This window comes from Mustela putorius, unplaced genomic scaffold, assembly GCF_011764305.1.
Source record: "Mustela putorius furo isolate JIRA1106 unplaced genomic scaffold, ASM1176430v1.1 tig00003987_pilon_pilon_pilon, whole genome shotgun sequence".
Classification (NCBI taxonomy): domain Eukaryota; kingdom Metazoa; phylum Chordata; class Mammalia; order Carnivora; family Mustelidae; genus Mustela; species Mustela putorius.
Genome location: NW_025422126.1, coordinates 16,115,923 through 16,133,846, shown reverse-complemented (window position 1 = coordinate 16,133,846; position 17,924 = coordinate 16,115,923). Strand labels below are relative to the sequence as shown.

The 17,924-nt window shown below is 41.1% G+C and overlaps 1 long non-coding RNA gene across 1 annotated transcript; it reads right to left on the bottom strand.

Annotated features, from left to right (window-relative positions):
- Window positions 1–216: 216 nt before the first annotated feature.
- Window positions 217–17,638, bottom strand: LOC101675447. Its single transcript, XR_200274.3, has 3 exons — window positions 17,531–17,638; window positions 15,288–15,423; window positions 217–507 (listed from the first exon to the last, which is right to left on the bottom strand). It is a non-coding gene; the product is annotated as an uncharacterized LOC101675447 (long non-coding RNA).
- Window positions 17,639–17,924: the final 286 nt, after the last annotated feature.

Below are 17,924 nucleotides of genomic sequence, written 5' to 3'. Positions count from 1 at the left end.
TAGATAGATTAAATTACGTGGACTTTGCAAAACAACATGAGGCACTTAAAGGGAAACAAAAAACAAAACAAAACAAAAATCCTTTAATACAGGTTATGCCTGGATCCCCTGAACTTGACACTAATCCTCCATTGGCATATATAACCAAGGCACGGAAAGAAATAGACTTTAATGCAAATACGCTTTATACAAAATAACTTGCTGCTTTTGGTTGGAAGATATGTATGTATTTAAAAGTGTCTGAGAGAACACTGAATAGGTTTAAGGTACACAGCAGTTTTTTTCAAGTGAATAGGAGTAAAAATAAACGTGTTTAAAAAGGGAATAGGAACGGAATCAGAAACTGTACCTTCTGAATTTACTACAAATTGGGTTCTTACTTTATTTTATTTCTTCAATAGAACAAAAAGTGACTTCTGGTTCTTTGGACAAAGACTTGTTGGAGCTAAGTTTAAGCATCCAGAAGGCTCAGAGTGAAGGCTGCAAGTCGAGGTTTTGATGAGTTACCTGTAAATGAATCAAAATCACAGGGATTATGTGCGCCTGAGTTTAAATGTGCAGAGGAAAGATACTCAGTTAAAAGCTCCGGGGCATTCTAGGGGCACCTGGGTGTCTCAGTAGGTTAAACCTCTGCCTTCAGCTCAGGTCAAGATCTCAGGGTCCTGGGATTTGGGTCCTGGGATCGAGCCCTGCATCAGGCTCTCTGTTCAGTGGGGAGCCTGTTCCCCCCTCTTTCTTTGCCTGCCTCTCTACCTACTCGTGATCTCTCTCTGTCAAATAAATAAATAAAATATTAAAAAAAAAAAAGCTCAGGGGCATTCTAAAACTCAAATACTTGAAATACTTGAGATTTGAGGTATGCATTAATGAAACCATGGCTATCCATCTCAGGAGTAAATGTGATAATATGGCAAATGTGGAAATGTGGATAAATTTGTTTTTCCATTCAACATTTTGTAAATCTTATGCCCATGACTAAGGATGTTAGAACGGCACCTGAGTGGCTCAGTCAGTTAAGCATCTGCTTTCCACTCAGGTCATGCTCCCAGCGTCCTGGGATTGATGGAGCCCTCCGTCAGGCTCCCTGCTCTCCAGGGAGTCTGCTTCTCTCTCTGCCCCTCTTCTCACTTGTTCTCTTAATCTCTCCCTCCACCATTCTCTCTCAAATAAATAAATAAAAAAATATATATAAAAAAAAAGAATAAGGACACTGTGTTAGTCAAGGTTCTCCAAAGAAATGAAACCAATATAGAGAGAAATAGAAAGAATTTGGGGGAGAGTTAAGGAATTGGTTCACTCAGTTTTGGAGACTGGAAAGTTTAGTCTGCAGTTCAAGTTCAAAGGCCATCTGCTGGCAGAATTTCCTTTCACTTCCCGGAGGAAAATCTTTTGTTCTCTTCAGGCCTTCAGGTGATTGGTTGAGGCCCACCCACATTACGGTGGGCATTATCCTTTATTCAAAATCCATTGATTTAAATGTCAATGTCATCCAAAACACCCTTACACAAGCATCCAGAATTTTGTTTGACCATATATCTGAGCACCGTAGCCCAGCCAGATTAATACATAAAATTAATCATCACAGATGTCAAGTTGGCTGATTTCTGTCTTCTTGATAAAGCAATGCCATTTCAGGTGAATGGATAAAATCCACCAGCAAAGTTTTAGAGCTGGAAAGGGCACAGGAGATCTTCCAATGGTACTTCTCAGGGGGGATACAACTAGCACTGGGGGGCCAGAGTAATTTTTGTATGTGTGCCGTTGCCCCAACCATAGAAAAGCATTTACCACCCCTGACCCTAACCTCTGGTTGTAAATACCTCTCCCAATCAATGCACCAACCACAAAACCATCCCAAAGGTTTCCAAACACTCTAAGGTGGGCATAACACTCTTCACGAAGGATTATCCTCTACTCTCTTTTAGAGTAGGAAATATATTTGACAAGGTTACCTTTGTAGTATATCTCATATGTAGTCTATTCCTCTTTTTTCTGACTTGACAGTATAATTAATTGTATCAGATTATTTCATAGTAAATAATGTGTGACTCTACAATTACACTACCTAAAATAGGTTTAAAATGAAAACTCTCATTAGTATAACAAGTTATACTGTACAAAAATGGGTAAGGATTTCAGTCATAAAACTACCAGGATTTGATTAAAAATGAATGTATTTTTGGTATTAAGCTAAAAGCATGGATAAGTTTTGTTTTGTTTTTGAGATTTTATTTATTTATTTGACAGATGGAGATCACAAGCAGACAGAGAGGCAGGCAGAGAGAGAGGAGGAAGCAGGCTCCCTGCTGAGCAGAGAGCCCGATGCGGGGCTCAATCCCAGGACCCTGGGATCATGACCTGAGCTGAAGGCAGAGGCTTCAAACTACTGAGCCACCCAGGTGCCCCAGCATGGATAAGTTTAAAAAAAAAAAGCAGCTTTGAAAAATTTTTGAAAAACCGATTAGTTGGGGAAGCATTAATTCAAAGCTTGTACACATGAACATACTGAATGTGACCATCCGTTCTGTGTCCCTTCTGAAAGGGAGCATTTCTGGAGTGACAGTTAGCTTTATTTTGGTTAACTAAACCTCACTCTTTTTTTTTTTTTAAAGATTTTTTTTTTTTTTTTTTTTACAGACAGAGATCACAAGTAGGCAGAGAGGCAGGCAGAGAGAGAGGGGGAAGCAGGCTCCCCACTGAGCAGAGAGCCCGATATGGGGCTCGATCCCAGGACCCTGGGATCATGACCTGAGCCGAAGGCAGAGGCTTTAACCCACTGAGCCACCCAGGCGCCCCTAAACCTCACTCTTTAGATAGGAACTTAGATGTCACTTGCTTCAGAAGTGGTCACAAGGCAAATGTACTTCCTTGACATCTCCTATTCTTCTGCTCACAGAAATTATCCTCATAAACTATCGTTGGTCTTTCTACCTCCCTCACTGAACTGAAGGCTCTGTGAGGTCAGGAACTGTGTGAAGATTGTTTGCCTGCCTTTGTACTCTCAACATGGAGTCAAATGTCTGGCACATAGTAGAAGCTCAATAAATATGTGTTGGATCAGTGAATGAGGAGCAGCACAAAGAAAGCAAACTTCTATCTTTATTGAAAATTATGCACATTATTTTCCACTGTGAAGCCTAGGGAACAGTAATATTTTATCATCTGCATGTGCTACCACTCCTCAGCATTGCACCTGGCATGCCTAATGTCTCTCATGCTGTATAGAGGTAAATTTATATACAATAAAGTACACAGCTCAGGGCGCCTGGGTGGTTCAGTGGGTTAAGCCGCTGCCTTCAGCTCAGGTCATGATCTCGGGGTCCTGGGATTGAGTCCCGCGTCGGGCTCTCTGCTCAAAAGGGAGCCTGCTTCTCTCTCTCTCTTTCTCTCTCTCTTCCTGCCTCTCTGTCTACTTGTGATCTCTCTGTCAAATAAATAAATAAATCTTTAAAAAATAAATAAATAAAGTACACAGCTCAGTGCGTTTTGACGCCACCAAGACATAGAGAACACTTCCATCATCCCAAAAGTTCCCTTTGAACACATCTTCCCCTCTCCACCTCCAACCTGGGTAAACAGACTTGCTTCCTATCACTATAGATTAGTTTGCCTTTTCTAGAATTTTATATAAATGCATATGTCATTTGTTCCTTTTTATTGCTGAGTATTTTATTAAATGAATATGTAATAATGTGTTTACCCATTTCCTGTTGATGGACAATTGGGTTGTTTATATTTGGGGGCTATTATGTGAATAAAGCTGCTATGGACATTCAAGGACAAGTCTTTGTATGGACATATTTTTAAATTTCTCATGGACAAATTGCCTAGGAGTGAAATTCTGGGTTATATGGCAAGTATATGTCTAACGTAATAAGGGACTAACAAACCATTTTCAAAGTGGCTGTAGCGTATTTTCATTACCACCATCCACATATTAGAGTTCTGTTTGTTTTACATGCTTCCCAGCAGATGGTATTGTCAATCTTTTTAATTTTAGCCATTTTGGTGGTTATGTGGTAATATCTTTTTTTTTTTTAAGATTTTATTTATTTATTTGACAGACAGAGATCACAAGTAGGCAGAGAGGCAGGCAGAGAGAGAGGGGGAAGCAGGCTCCCTGCTGAGCAGAGAGCCCGATGTGGGACTCGATCCCAGGACCCTGAGATCATGACCTGAGCCGAAGGCAGTGGCTTAACCCACTGAGCCACCCAGGCGCCCTATGTGGTAGTATCTTACTATGGTTTTAATGTCCATTTCCCTGAAGACTAATGATGTTGAACACCCATTGATTATTCATGTATCTTCTTTGGTGAAGTGTCTGTTCAAGTCTTCAGATTTTTAAAAAGTTGTTTGCCCTTTCTTTTATTGAGTTGTAAGAGTTCTTTATACAATCTAGATACAAATCTATTGGCTGATCACATAAAATGTTTTCCCTAGTCTATGACAGTTTTTTCACTTTCCTAATGATGTCTCTTAAGTAGCAAACGTCTTTTTAACTAAGTTCAAATTATCAATTTTTTTTTTTAAGATTTTATCCATCCACTTGACAGACAGAGATCACAAGTAGGCAGAGAGGCAGGCAGAGATGGGGAGAGGGAAGCAGGCTCCCTGCTGAGCAGAGAGCCTAAAGCGGGCCTGGATCCCAGGACCCTGAGATCATGAACTGAGCTGAAGGCAGAGGCTTAACCCACTGAGCCGTCCAGGTGTCCCTAAATTATCAATTCTAAAATGATTTCTTCTTTTTTTGGTTCTGTCTGAAGTCACAAACATTTTTCTATTTCCTTCTAAAAGTTTTATTGTTTTAGCTTTTACATTTAGATCTACATGACATTTTGAGTTAATCTTTACATATGATGTAAGATGAAGACTGGGGTTTGATTTTTTTTTTTGCATATGTATATCTAGTGGTTCCAATACAATTTATTGGAAAGACTTCTCTTTCCCCTTTGAATGCCTTTGCACCTTTGTCATAAATTAACTGATGACTAATGTGTGGTTCTTCTTCCAGACTTTCTATTTCATTGCATTGGTCTGTATGTCTATCCGTTCACCAGCACAACACTATCTTCATTACTCAAGCTTTACAGTAAATCTTGAAATCGGGTATTGTTTGTCCTGAACTTTGTTCTTTTCTTCATATGTTTCTTTTGTCATTTTAATGTTTATCCCAAAGATGATCTTACTTATCAGGACCCAAGCTTAATCCTGCTTCCTTTCATATCCCCTGATGCCTTAAACAATCTGTAGAGCTACAGAAATAAAGGATCATGCTTTCCTCACTCTGTCATATCCAGCTTCTTCCCTGCCCCAGAAGAATACTCTATGCTTCGACCAGGAGATTTTTTTCACTTACTAATGGCTAAAACAAGTAGGGTTTTCTTTATGATTTTACTTTTTTAAGCAATCTCTACACATAATATGGGGCTTGAACTCATAACCCTGAGATCAAGAGTCACATGTTCTACTAACTGAGTCAGCCTGGCACCCCTAAAACTTATTTGTTTTTTAAAAAAGATTTTGGGGCGCCTGGGTGGTTCAGTTGGTTGGGCGGCTGCCTTCAGCCCAGGTCATGATCCTGGAGTCCCAGGATGGTATCCCACATCGGGCTCCTGGCTCAGCAGGGAGTCTGTCCCTCCCTCTGACCTCTCCCTCTCATTCTCATTCTCTCTTTCTCTCAAATAAATAAATAAATTCTTTAAAAATTAAAAAAATTAAAAAATTAAAAAAGATTTTATTAATTTATTTGGGAGAGTGGGGAGAGAGAGAGAGAAAGAGAGCATGCACATGCATTTGAGTTGGAGGAAGGGCAGAGGGAAAGAGAGAGTCTCAAGCACACCCCACCCTGAGCCTGGAGTCTGAGGCAGAGTTTGATTCCAGGTCCCTGAGATCACGACCAGAGCTGAAATCAACATTGGATGCTCAGCCGATTGAGCCACCCAGGCGCCCCCCCCCCTAAAACTTGGTTTTAAACCAAGGGGGGCACCTGGGTGGCTCAGTGGGTTAAAGTCTCTACCTTCGGCTCAGGTCATGATCCCGGGGTCTTGGGATGGAGCCCCGCATCGGGCTCTCTGCTCTGCAGGGAGCCTGCTTCCTCCTCTCTCTCTCTCTCTGCCTGTCTCTCTGCCTACTTGTGATCTCTGTCTGTCAAATAACTAAATAAAATCGTTTTTTTTTTTTAAGATTTTATTTATTTATTTGACACAGATCACAAGTAGGCAGAGAGGCAGGCAGAGAGAGAGAGGAAGGGAAGCAGGCTCTCTGCTCAGCAGGGAGCCACGCAGGGCTGGATCCCAGGGTCCTGGGATCATGACCTGAGCCAAAGGCAGAAGCTTTAACCCACTGAACCACCCAGGCACCAGGAGGGACTTCTGTGTCTTTTTTTTTTTTTTTAAAGATTTTATTTATTTATTTGACAGAGAGAAATCACAAGTAGGCAGAGAGGCAGGCAGAGAGAGAGAGAGAGGGAAGCAGGCTCCCCGCTGAGCAGAGAGCCCGATGCGGGACTTGATCCCGGGACCCTGAGATCATGACCTGAGCTGAAGGCAGCGGCTTAACCCACTGAGCCACCCAGGCGCCCTAAATAAAATCTTTAAAAAAAATTAAAAAATAAAACTTGGTTTTCATAGAGAACGTGGTAGGTCATGAGATGGATAAATGGGGTACTTGTATACATGCTCGGGTTAACTGCAACAAGAGGAATCCTGTGCAATATTACAAAAATTATTTTGGGATGAAAATCATAATAAATAGGCACTCCTGGGTGGCTCAGTCAGTTAAGTGTCTGCCTTCGGCTTAGGTCATGATCCCAGGGTCCTGGGATTGAGTCCTGCATCTGGGCTCCTTACTCAGTGGGGAGCCTGCTTCCCCCTCTGCCTGCAGCTCTCCCTGCTTGTGCTGCCTCTCTCTCTCCCCCTCTGACAAATAAATAAATAAATAATCTTTAAAAAAAAAAAGAAAATTATAATAGATGAAACATGTCCTTATTACCCATAAGCTTAAGTCTAAACTTGTTTACCCAGCATTCTTGTCTCATGAAGACTTCATATACCTGATGCTCCGGGAAAACTGTTCAACACCTGTGTTCTATAGCTTCCTCATCTGTATGCTCTGCCATCTCCTGAATGCCTTTACCCTCATCTCAGAATATCTCAATTTTCTCCTTCTACAAAGTTTTTTCAGTCTTCTCAACCAAAAGTAATTGTGCCCTCTCTAGATCTCTCATAACACTAATTTTTATCTCTGTATTGTATTTATCTTAGGAATACAATAGTTTACATTTATTGATTACTACATGCCAGACATTGTGCTTAGTCCTTAACATACATTGTCATTTTTTTAAAATTTTTTTTTAAAGATTTATTTATTTATTTGACAGAGAGAGATTACAAGTGGGCAGAGAGGCAGGCAGAGAGAGAGAGGAGGAAGCAGGCTCCCTGCTGAGCAGAGAGCCCGATGAGGGACTCGATCCCAGGACCCTGAGATCATGACCTGAGCTGAAAGCAGCGGCTTAACCCACTGAGCCACCCAGGCGCCCTACATTGTCATTTTTAATCATCACAGAAACATGATAAGGTAGACATTATTATGATTGAATTGACGGATGAGGAAATAGAGTCACAAAGAGATTAATTAATGTACTCCAGGCCACATGATTAGTAAATTTTAGTGTTAAGATTCTAAGTTCTGACTCCAGGGCCGATGTTCCTAACTAATATGCTGTTTTGTTCCAGATAGTGCCTATTTGAGGCAGTTGGGTGGCTCAGTGGGTTAAGCCTCTGTCTTCGGCTCAGGTCATGATCCCAGGGTCCTGAGATCAAGTCCCACATCCAGCTCCCTGCTCAGTGGGGAGTCTCCCTCTCTCCCTCCATCTGCCTCTCTCCCTGCTCATGCTGTCTGTCTCTCTGTCAAATAAACAAATAAAATCTTTAAAAAAAAAAAAAAGGAAACAACAAATAGTGTCTATATTACTGGCCTCTCAGAAACTCTGGTACACTACCAAAGGCTATCAGTAGTCCTATTTGCACATGGCCAACTAGAATACTAGAAGAAATGCTGAAGACTTTAACATTGCTTCGAGGTCCCACAGATATAATAAATTAAAAGCCTTGAACATAAAAAGATGTAGGAAGACAACCTTAAGTTCCTGAGGAGGATGCCCCAGACAGGATGGGAAGTGACGCTTTTCTTTGCCTCTTGATACAAGTTCTGTAAGGTTTTGAGTTGGCACAGTTGGTGTCACTAAAATAGCCTTCCGTTCCAGTCCTTGGGGAATTTGGTAAAACTTCTTTGTCAAGAAAAGCTACAAAATAGGAAGAGCTAGACTACATTTTGGTCTTTCTTTTTAAAAATATAATTTGTTTTGAATAATGAAAGTAACACATGTACATTTTGTATAATTTGGAAAATAACAAGAAAACCACAAAGAAGAAAACTCTTCTATAATTCTACCACCCAGAGGGAACCACCATTAATATTTGAGTCTTCTATTCTTAATAGTCTTTTTTTTTGAACCTACAACATGAATATACACATATTTGGAAAATGTAATGATACCATGTTATGGTTTTGTAGGTAATTTTTATAACAACATATGGTGAATATTTTCCTAAAACATCATTTGAATGGATCCATAGTAATAAACCATAGGGATAGCCAAAATTTAATTAACCACACCTCAATTGTTCAGCATTTAAATTGTTTCCGATCTTTTCATATTCATGCAAATATATGTTTATATCAGAGTATGATTATTTCCTGAAGGAGGGGAGAGGCTAAATCATTAATGCAAAGGTACATTTCACTCTGGTGAAGTTGTATAAGTTAACACATGTGGAGTTGGGTTCCTATTTGATGACTAAAAGATCTGTAATTCCGGGGTAACTGAGCGGCTCAGTTGGTTAAACAACATCTGCCTTCGGCTTGGGTCATGATCCCAGGGTCCTGGGATTGAGTCCCACATCAGGGAACCTGCTTCTCCCTCTCCCACTGCCCCCTGCTTGTGCTCTCTCTCTCTGACAAATACATAAATAGAATTAAAAAAAAAAAAAAAGTCTGCAATCCCTTTGGGGCCAGATCCTAAAAGGGTTGCCAGAATTGCAGGGGCAGATCCCTCCACTGGGAGCTGGAAGAGCAGGGGTTCCAAGCAACAATGAGAAAATACAAACCAAGCTTTTCAACTTTCATACCAGAACACTAACTTTGAAAAAAAAAAAAAAATAAAACACTAACTTAGCCATATGCCACCTGTTTCTTGGTCTATACCTCAAAGTCCATGGATCAACAACACAAAATACATGTACTTCAAGTTCTCAAAAGTGATGTTAGCCCTAACCCAGCTAATTAGCAGTGCCATACCCCCACCCTGGGCTGGATGATTTGTGGGCAGAATACACTTCTGATTCATCCTGATATCCTCCGTGCCTTCATACTCAATATTTTCTGAATGAATGAAATCAATTCTATTTTCTGTTTATTACCTTAATTTAATTGAAATTTTTAGGGCCTTTCAAGAAGGTAAGCTCCAGAAGTTATTACAGGGATTGAGACTTTACCTGCTGTGAGAATAGAATTGGACCAAATGAAACCATTTTGACAGGTTGGAGCTTCTGGGTAGAGATCTCTTGCCCAGGCCCACTAATCTACATAAGTAAAGAAATCTTGAAATAATCATGCTCAAACCCGCATTTGAAATCTATTTGATTGCAACACACTTGTATAACTTGGTTTTATAGTATATATATCAAAGTTTTTAAAAAAATCCCTGTTCATATCAGCAGGAGAAATGTACTATTTCAACAAGATTGGGGTTGAAACTTGGTGACCAAGTTCTATTCTTTCAGGTCAAATTCCAGTAAAACAGTTTTCATTATCACAAGATGGATTACAGCAAAAAATTTTCCAAGCTTGGGGCGCCTGGGTGGCTCAGTGGGTTAAGCCGCTGCCTTCAGCTCAGGTCATGATCTCAGAGTCCTGGGATCGAGTCCCGCATCGGGCTCTCTGCTCAGCAGAGAGCCTGCTTCCCTCTCTCTCTCTCTCTGCCTGCCTCTCCATCTACTTGTGATTTCTCTCTGTCAAATAAATAAATAAAATCTTTAAAAAAAATTTTTTTTCCAAGCTTTTACAGACCCCTAATAATAATGTTCTGCCAACATCCACTATAAGAAATGTTTTGTCAGTATGTACTTATCTCTAACACTCATTTATGCCACGCTCCTGAGAACCACATGGAATCTCCGTCACAGCCAGTACATTTGCATAAAGAAAGAAGATTCTGTGGGGGTAGAGCAAGGCCTTAAGATGTCCCATAGTTTTCTCTCTAATGATTTTAGTACAGAAAAGATACTATATAGTTTCTGATATCCTTTTTTTAAGATTTCATTTATTTAGTAGAGACAGTGTGTGTGAGCAAGAGAGCACAAGCAGAGGGAGCAGCAGAGGGAGAGGGAACAGCAGACTCCCTACTGAGCAGAGGGTTCAATGTGGGGCTCAATTCCAGACCCCGAGGTCATAACCTGAGTAGATACAGGCAGAGGCTTAGCCCACTGAGCCACCCAAGTGCACCATCTGATGCCTTTACTATGAAAGTCCTGAGTGCTTGTACCCTTATGCAAGCAAAGAGTTAATGTTTCTTTGCCTGTGAATACTAAAGGATGGGGTTCGGGTTTTAGATTAAGTGTTAATAAAGACCGGAATTTCAAGGTGATGGGTTTTTTTTTTTTTTTTTAACTTCTCTGAGCCAGTGTTTCCTACTGTGTCAAAAGCAGGGGAAAAGGGAGAGTTGTGGGAGGCTGATTGTACTAGCATCATTTCTTTCCTACTTCTGTTTTCCTGGCTTTGCTAGTCAGCAAATTCTAAGAAATTTGGAGCCAGCATGGCGGAATGAAGATCTGTGGTATTTGGGGAAGACTAGCATGTAAACCCTATTTCTGCTATTTAAAAACTGTGAAATCGAGCACCTGGGTGGCTCAGTGGGTTAAGCCTCTGCCTTTGGCTCAGGTCATGATCTCAGGGTCCTGGGATCCAGGCCAGCATCGTGCTCTCTGCTCATCAGGGAACCTGCTTCCCCTTCTCTTTATGTCTACTGCTCTGACTACTTGTGATCTCTGTCTGTCAAATAAATAAATTTTTTTAAAAATCTTAAAAAAAAAATAAACTGTGAAATCTTGGGTTAAGTCATCTAAATGAGCTTAAGTTACCGATACTATGGAACTCTGATAACATCTGCCTTAAGTAGCTTGTATGAGTTGCAAATAAGACGAAATTACTTGAATCCTTGTTGTCCAGTTTATTTAATTTTCAAATATTCATGAAAGGCCTCTTCTTCTTTGCTTGGCTCCTTTTCCTCCACCTATTACATATCTGCTCCCGTTTCTTAGAGTTCTGCCATACCTTGCTTTTGTTGTATCAGTGAATATATAACCCTCAGGTGACCTATTCTCTTCTCATAGCTTCAATGCTTAAGTATATGTTGATGTCTGCTATTGGTGTGTACCACTCTTGTTGAACTTTAGATCTACATATTATACTGCCTATTGGAGATGACCATCTCAGAAGGTGAAGGTCAAGTTTGGCCTGCATATAATTTTAAAACTCTGAATTAGTTCTCAACATTTCAAAATTGAAGGAGGTCTCTGGTTTGCCTGGAGAGAGCAAAGGCATAGCAGCATTGAGGCCATGTTCTGGCAAAGTAAAATCAACCAGTACCTGGGGCTGCTCATCCCCATAGCTGGACACAGGTCACCTCACTCATGGTAGGTATTTGAGTTTGCCACCCTGCAAGTTTAAGGAATTAATTAAATGGATGAAGGAATAACCCGATGGAATAATTAAATGGATTAAGGATTAACTCAACGATCATGTGACCAGGACCGAAATTACTTCACCTGACCACGAACTCCTTCGGGCGTGTCTGAAAGAGTTGATGTGCCTTTGCTTGAATGCAGAGCTCTGTATTTATGAATGTTCATAAGTAGAAAGTATTTGCCTAAAGACCTGCAGTGAATTCCTTGTAGTTTACTGATTAGGTTGTGAGCTTTTTCATACATATGTTTCCTTTTGCTTAAAATACCCTCTTCTTCCTAATTCATCCTTTTCTCTTAGCTCATCCTTCAAAATTTAGCTTCCTGGGAAAACTTCCCTCATCCCCCAAACTGATTTCGTTGCACTTTCCCCCACATTTCTGTAGAATGCTTCTTTTTTTTTTTTTTTAAAGATTTTATTTATTTATTTGACAGAGAGACATCACAAGCAGGCAGAGAGACAGGCAGAGAGAGAGAGAGAGAGAGAGAGAGGAGGAAGCAGGCTCCCTGCAGAGCAGAGAGTCCGATGCGGGGCTCGATCCCAGGACCTTGAGATCATGACCTGAGCCGAAGGCAGCGGCTTAACCCACTGAGCCACCCAGGCGCCCCTATAGAATGCTTCTTTTATCGTAGTCTCCAATTATAGATTTTGTTCTAAAATGTGTTCTGCGATCTTTTATTCGAACACGATTGGGAACTTCTTGAGGGCAGATTATGTGTTGAGTTTTATTCCTATCCTATAGACTTCTTTTCACTTCCTCATAGAGGTCTCCTTGAATACCTAGTGTCAGGCATGCAGAAGGCTTGTAACAAATACTGGAAGGATCAATGATTAAAATTCTCCATCAACAGACTGTCTATGATTTGCTTTCTGTTGCCCTGTCAGCAATAATTTTGTCAGTGGTGGTAAATAGATGGACCAGTTCTGATTTATTACCTTAATTGATCAATTTATTTACAGTTTGTGCTGGAAAGTTGTGGTTTTTTTTTTTTTTATGCTAAGTGTTGGAGAATTGGAGAAACAAAGAAAGTGCAGGTCTAAACTCTTTAAGTCTTAAGTGGGGCCCAAAGTTGTTAAAAGGCATCCACTTCTCTCTTCTGGGAAAACACAGTGCCAGAATATTTAATTTAGCTACACATTCTCATGAGCATCTGTAACATCTGATTATCAAATAAATGACTCAGAATAAAATGGTATTGGGCTTACATAAAGTGGGGAGGGGACTGCTGTAATTACTAAGTGAAGACATACTGATGTCATTAATTTGCCCATGTAAGAAGTTAGTGGGAAATAAATTGAGATGAAATGCAAGGGTAACCTAATAACTTATTATTACCTTTGAAACCTTGGTTAATATCATCATTACAGTCTACTTATTAACTGTATATACCCCTACATTTACATCCTTAAATTCATTCCCACCCTTAGTATCACAGAAGGATCTTTCGTTTTGTTCATTCCTGCCACAGAGCTCCTAAAACCCTTGGAATTTCTTGGGATAAGAGTGATAGGAGTGTCTTTTAATGAGGCCAGTCTTGGCGAGCCTCTAGATAGCTTTAGCAAGGGGAGCCAGAAAGACCAAGCCTAGTTTAGTAGCTTGGAAATTTCAGCCCTACCTCCTGAGAGGGGAAAGGGGCTGGAGATTAAGTATAATCACCAACACCCAGTGATTTAGTCAGTCATGCCTACGTAATATAACCTCCATAAAAACCCATCAACAACAAGGTCCAGAGAGTTTCCAGGCTGGAGAACACCTCCAAGGGCTAGGGGCATGGCACATTCCAACTACACAGGGACAGAAGCTCCTGCACTTGGGACTTTTCCAGATCTCATGCTATGTACCTCTGCATCTGGCTGTTCATTTGTATCCTTAATAGTAAACCTGTGAATGTAAGTAATCTGCCTTCTTAAGTCCTGTGAGCCATTTTAGCAAAACGTCCAACCTGAGGAGAGGGTCATGGGAATCTTCCATTTATGTCTGGTGGATCCAAAGCACAGGTAGTCTGGGGCTTGTAATGGGCACCTGGAAGTGGAGGCAGTCTTGCCAGGGCTGAGCCCTTTCACTTAGGAGATCTGATATTAACTCCAAGGAAATAGCACCAGAATTGTTAGTCACCCAGCTGGTGTCGGAGGTAGGTAGTGTTGGGAAAGACATCAGATATGCGATGTCAGGAGGACAAAACCTCTCATGCCCTTGATCGTTAAATTGATCACATCAGGCTGATCATTAGCGGAACTGCTAAGTTACTTTAAACGGTCCCTTTAAATCTGTATGTCAATTCCTTTTCCCCGTTGCCTTTCATGCAATATTATTCCCTTGCTCCACAAATATTAAAACCCTGTTATATGCCAGACCTATGCTGGGACCTAGGGAATAGTGGGAAGCAAAACCAGATATGAGTCCCCACTCTCAGGAGCCTAGTGATAAAAACAGACATCCATCAAAGAACTTTATATATAGATTTACAACTGTGGTAAATGCTGAAAGTGAGAGGTATAAGATGCTCTGACTGTTCTCATCAGAAAAAGCATGACACGCTTTCCTAAGGAAGCTGAAATCTAAAGACCTGTAGGAGGAGAACTAAGTGAAGGTGTGGGAGTGGGCAAACTTAGACCTTGCTTCTTGCAAAGTCTTCTGAGACTGAGGATTCTTTTTCTTCTCCCTCCTCTTTCAGCACCCTCCTCCTCTAGATCCCCCCCCACCATCAATTTGGCTTCTATTAATAGCCTCTTAGAATATACCCAGAACAGCATCAGAAGAAAGCATTTCATAGGCTTCTTTTTTATTTTTTTTTTATTTTTTTTTTCCATAGGCTTCTTTTTAAAAAAACGGTTAACAGCATTAGACGCTCAGTAAAGAAAGGCCCCTAACTTCTCACAATTGAGCACAGTACTGGTCTCCTAATCGGTTTCCTTCTCACTTCTCAGGAGGACCCCCAACTGGATGCACCTAGCATTCATCCAGCTAGGGCCTCAGGGATAGCAAAAATTACTAATAGAGCTAAGACCCAAGACTATTGGATGGCAGTGGGAGCAACTTACTTTGCTGAGTGGAGTCACAAGAGATTTAAAATAGGTTTTGAAGGGTGAGGAGGAGAGGGGACGGCAGGAGAAGGGAGCACCCACAAAGGCATAGAGGGGTAAAAGAACACATATTTGCAGGGACTGAGGGTAGTTTGGAATTCTCTTAAGTAAGTCAAGAAAACATCATAATAAAATAGTGAAACTAAATCCACTTTCTAAAAATACAAAGATCAAATGTCAGTGAACTCTAAAAGTCCCATAGGCAGAAGTAGTCATTTCTCTAAAATCCTTGGTAAATGAGTTGTTGCTACATGTATTAATCTAAACATCTGCAACAGTCCTAGCTTCTAGAATCTTTAGTTTAGTTCCTTGGAATCTGTGTATTTTCCTGGCATACTTTATTTAAATTCTTTCCCATTTTTTAAATTGTCTTCCAAGTGTTACCCTTCTTTCTTGCTTACCATGTAGAACAATCTTTGTCAGATGATTTCCATCTTCCCAGACCGTGATGTAGTTGACTAAGAGTTTCTTTGGCATAGCTCTTTCCTTTTAGTTGCCAGACTGGAAGCTTCTACCTAAAATGGCACATGGCAAGGGCTAGAGGAAAAAATGTCAAGAAAACAGGTTCAGCCTATGGAGAGAACCAGCCACTGAAAACTTCCATTAGGAACACATCTAGAGGGAAAACAAATGTTTCTGCAGGACTTTTTTTTTTTTTTTTAAAGATTTATTTATTTGACAGAGAGAGAGAGAGAGAGAGAGAGAGAGAGGGAACACAAGCTGGGGGAGTAGGAGATGGAGAAGCAGGCTTCCCACCCAGCAGAGAACCCGATTCTGGGCTCTATCCCAGAACCCTGCGTTAAGGGGCTGGCCTCCTTAACGACTGAGCAACCCAGGCGCCCCTCTGTAGTATTTTTGATTAAGCAAGCTGTATAGTTCTCTATTGTTACATCACCAGACAAATATTCCTGTGTGTGCCCATTTTCAATGGATAAAGAAGGCAAACCTTTCTTAAAATTGAGAATGTTGCAGAATGTTTCCATTTTGTGGGACGAAAGGAGGCATCAACAGGTCTTAGCACACATCTGATGCTAGGGCTCTGCATGCAGTCTCAACGCTATCTTGTTTAGTCAGCTATCAGGAGCCTAGATGGGGAGATGCTCATACAGTTTCATCGTGGTGACAAACTTGAGATGGAACCCACTCCCTTGATTCTCTGGAGAGTAGTTTCGTGCTCATTTAGGTCATTACAGCCACGTGAGACCTGAGCCCAGGCTGCTGATCCTTCATCAGTGTTCTTTCCACAGCAGGCTGAGATTCTCGTGACCTTTCTCTTCCAGTCCTGTTTCTCTTCTTTCTGTCTTCTTTCTTTTTCAACAGTGTGGTTATCTCTGTTCTTTGAAAATGGGTTGTTTGAAATCATACTTCAACAATATAATTCAACATTTAGCAACGGATCATCTACTGCACACTAGACCTTGACACTGTAGTAGGCATTTGGTTGAATTAGAATAAGATAAGCAATGTAGAGATAACTAAAATACAAAGGAGAATATAGGAAGGCTTTGTAAACAAGTTCTACAGGATTTCAGAGCTGGGTGTGGGGAAGCTGGCCTGGGACTTGGGCTTTTAATGAATGGAAACGATTTTCATGAGGAGATGAGGGCCCAGGGAAGGAAAAGAATTCTAGGTAAAATGAAGAGCAATAATAAGGATAAAGTGGAAGGAAACTTGGGGGAGCGATGTCAAGTAGAATATGACTAACAAAGTACTTATATTAAAAGAGAAAACGTGAGACAAGATGGAAACATAAACTGTACTGTTTAAGCAGCTGGCAAGGAGAACTTCCTATTATAGAGATTAGAGTCGCTGAAATACGAGAGGATAGAAGCCGCAGTCAGATGTCCCCTGATCAGGCTAAAGACAGGTCACCTAGAAGCAGGCTGGAAGTGGGTGGAAGACGGCAAGCAATTAACTAAGGTTGCTGTTAAGATGGACTGTGTGGACTGAAGTCAAGAGCGAGGCTGAGGAGACTTTTACTAGCACACTCCTACCTCTAGGGGGTGCTCAAGACTTCTGTCCTTCATTCCCATGAAAAAGGAACTCAAGTGAATCTAGAACAAAATGGAGATTTTATAGAAACTTCTGCGGGAGATTGTGTTGGAGGAAGAAAGTCATAAATGGAAGCGGGCTGAGAAAATATTTTCCCTATCAATCATCTCCGGAGATCCTTAGCTTTGTTTAGATCTCGTAATGTACTTATCTTTTCATCTCTTCTCTGCCTTGTGTTTGGCGTCTGCTGGGACATTATGAGTCAGAAGGGCAAAAATATCACTGGGGAGTCCACATTGTCCAGCTCGATAGGATCTGGAGCCAGCGTGAGCTGGCAATAAAGATAACGGGCAGAAAGCCCCAGTGTCCTTTGTGCATATGTCTGGTGAAAAGCCTGTAACAGCTTCATGCATGATTCAGGATCTGGTCAGATTGTTCCCATGTTAACTGTAATAAGATGAGCATCTGGTGTGGTCACATAAGTCACACCGGTCACTGGGACTTCGGAGGCAGGATCTCAATGGGCAGAATTCTTGCTGAGAGAGTTCTTGCTCAATGCTTCAGCTACTGATTACCAATAGGCAGAGATAGAGGGCTATTTCTGACACCAGAAAAGGTGTCCTTGAGAGGCTGAGAATGCAAAGGCACCTACCTGCACCGTGGTGCGGCTCTGTCCTTCATGGTCAGGGAGAACCTGCTTTTGGCCAGGATTCACTTCTGGGACCAAAACAGTCTCATCAGCAGAAGCCTGGAATTGGAAGAAATGCAAAGCCAACTGTGAGACACACACCTTCTCTAAAATGAAGGCTATCTTCGTGGACAGACTCGGTCCCACTTAATTTAGGAGTGAGAAGCTGGAAACGCCAAGAGCGATGGCATGAATCTAGGACCCTGGAGAGATGTTTAACCTACAGGAGTAAAGGAGGGCTATGAATGACTTACAGGAGAGAGATGACAATACTGTAAATTCTTAGTTTCACCAGTTCACAGTAGTGTTTAGGTGCAAATCTATGGGAAAGCAGGCAGCCTACACAGGTGTAGGACTT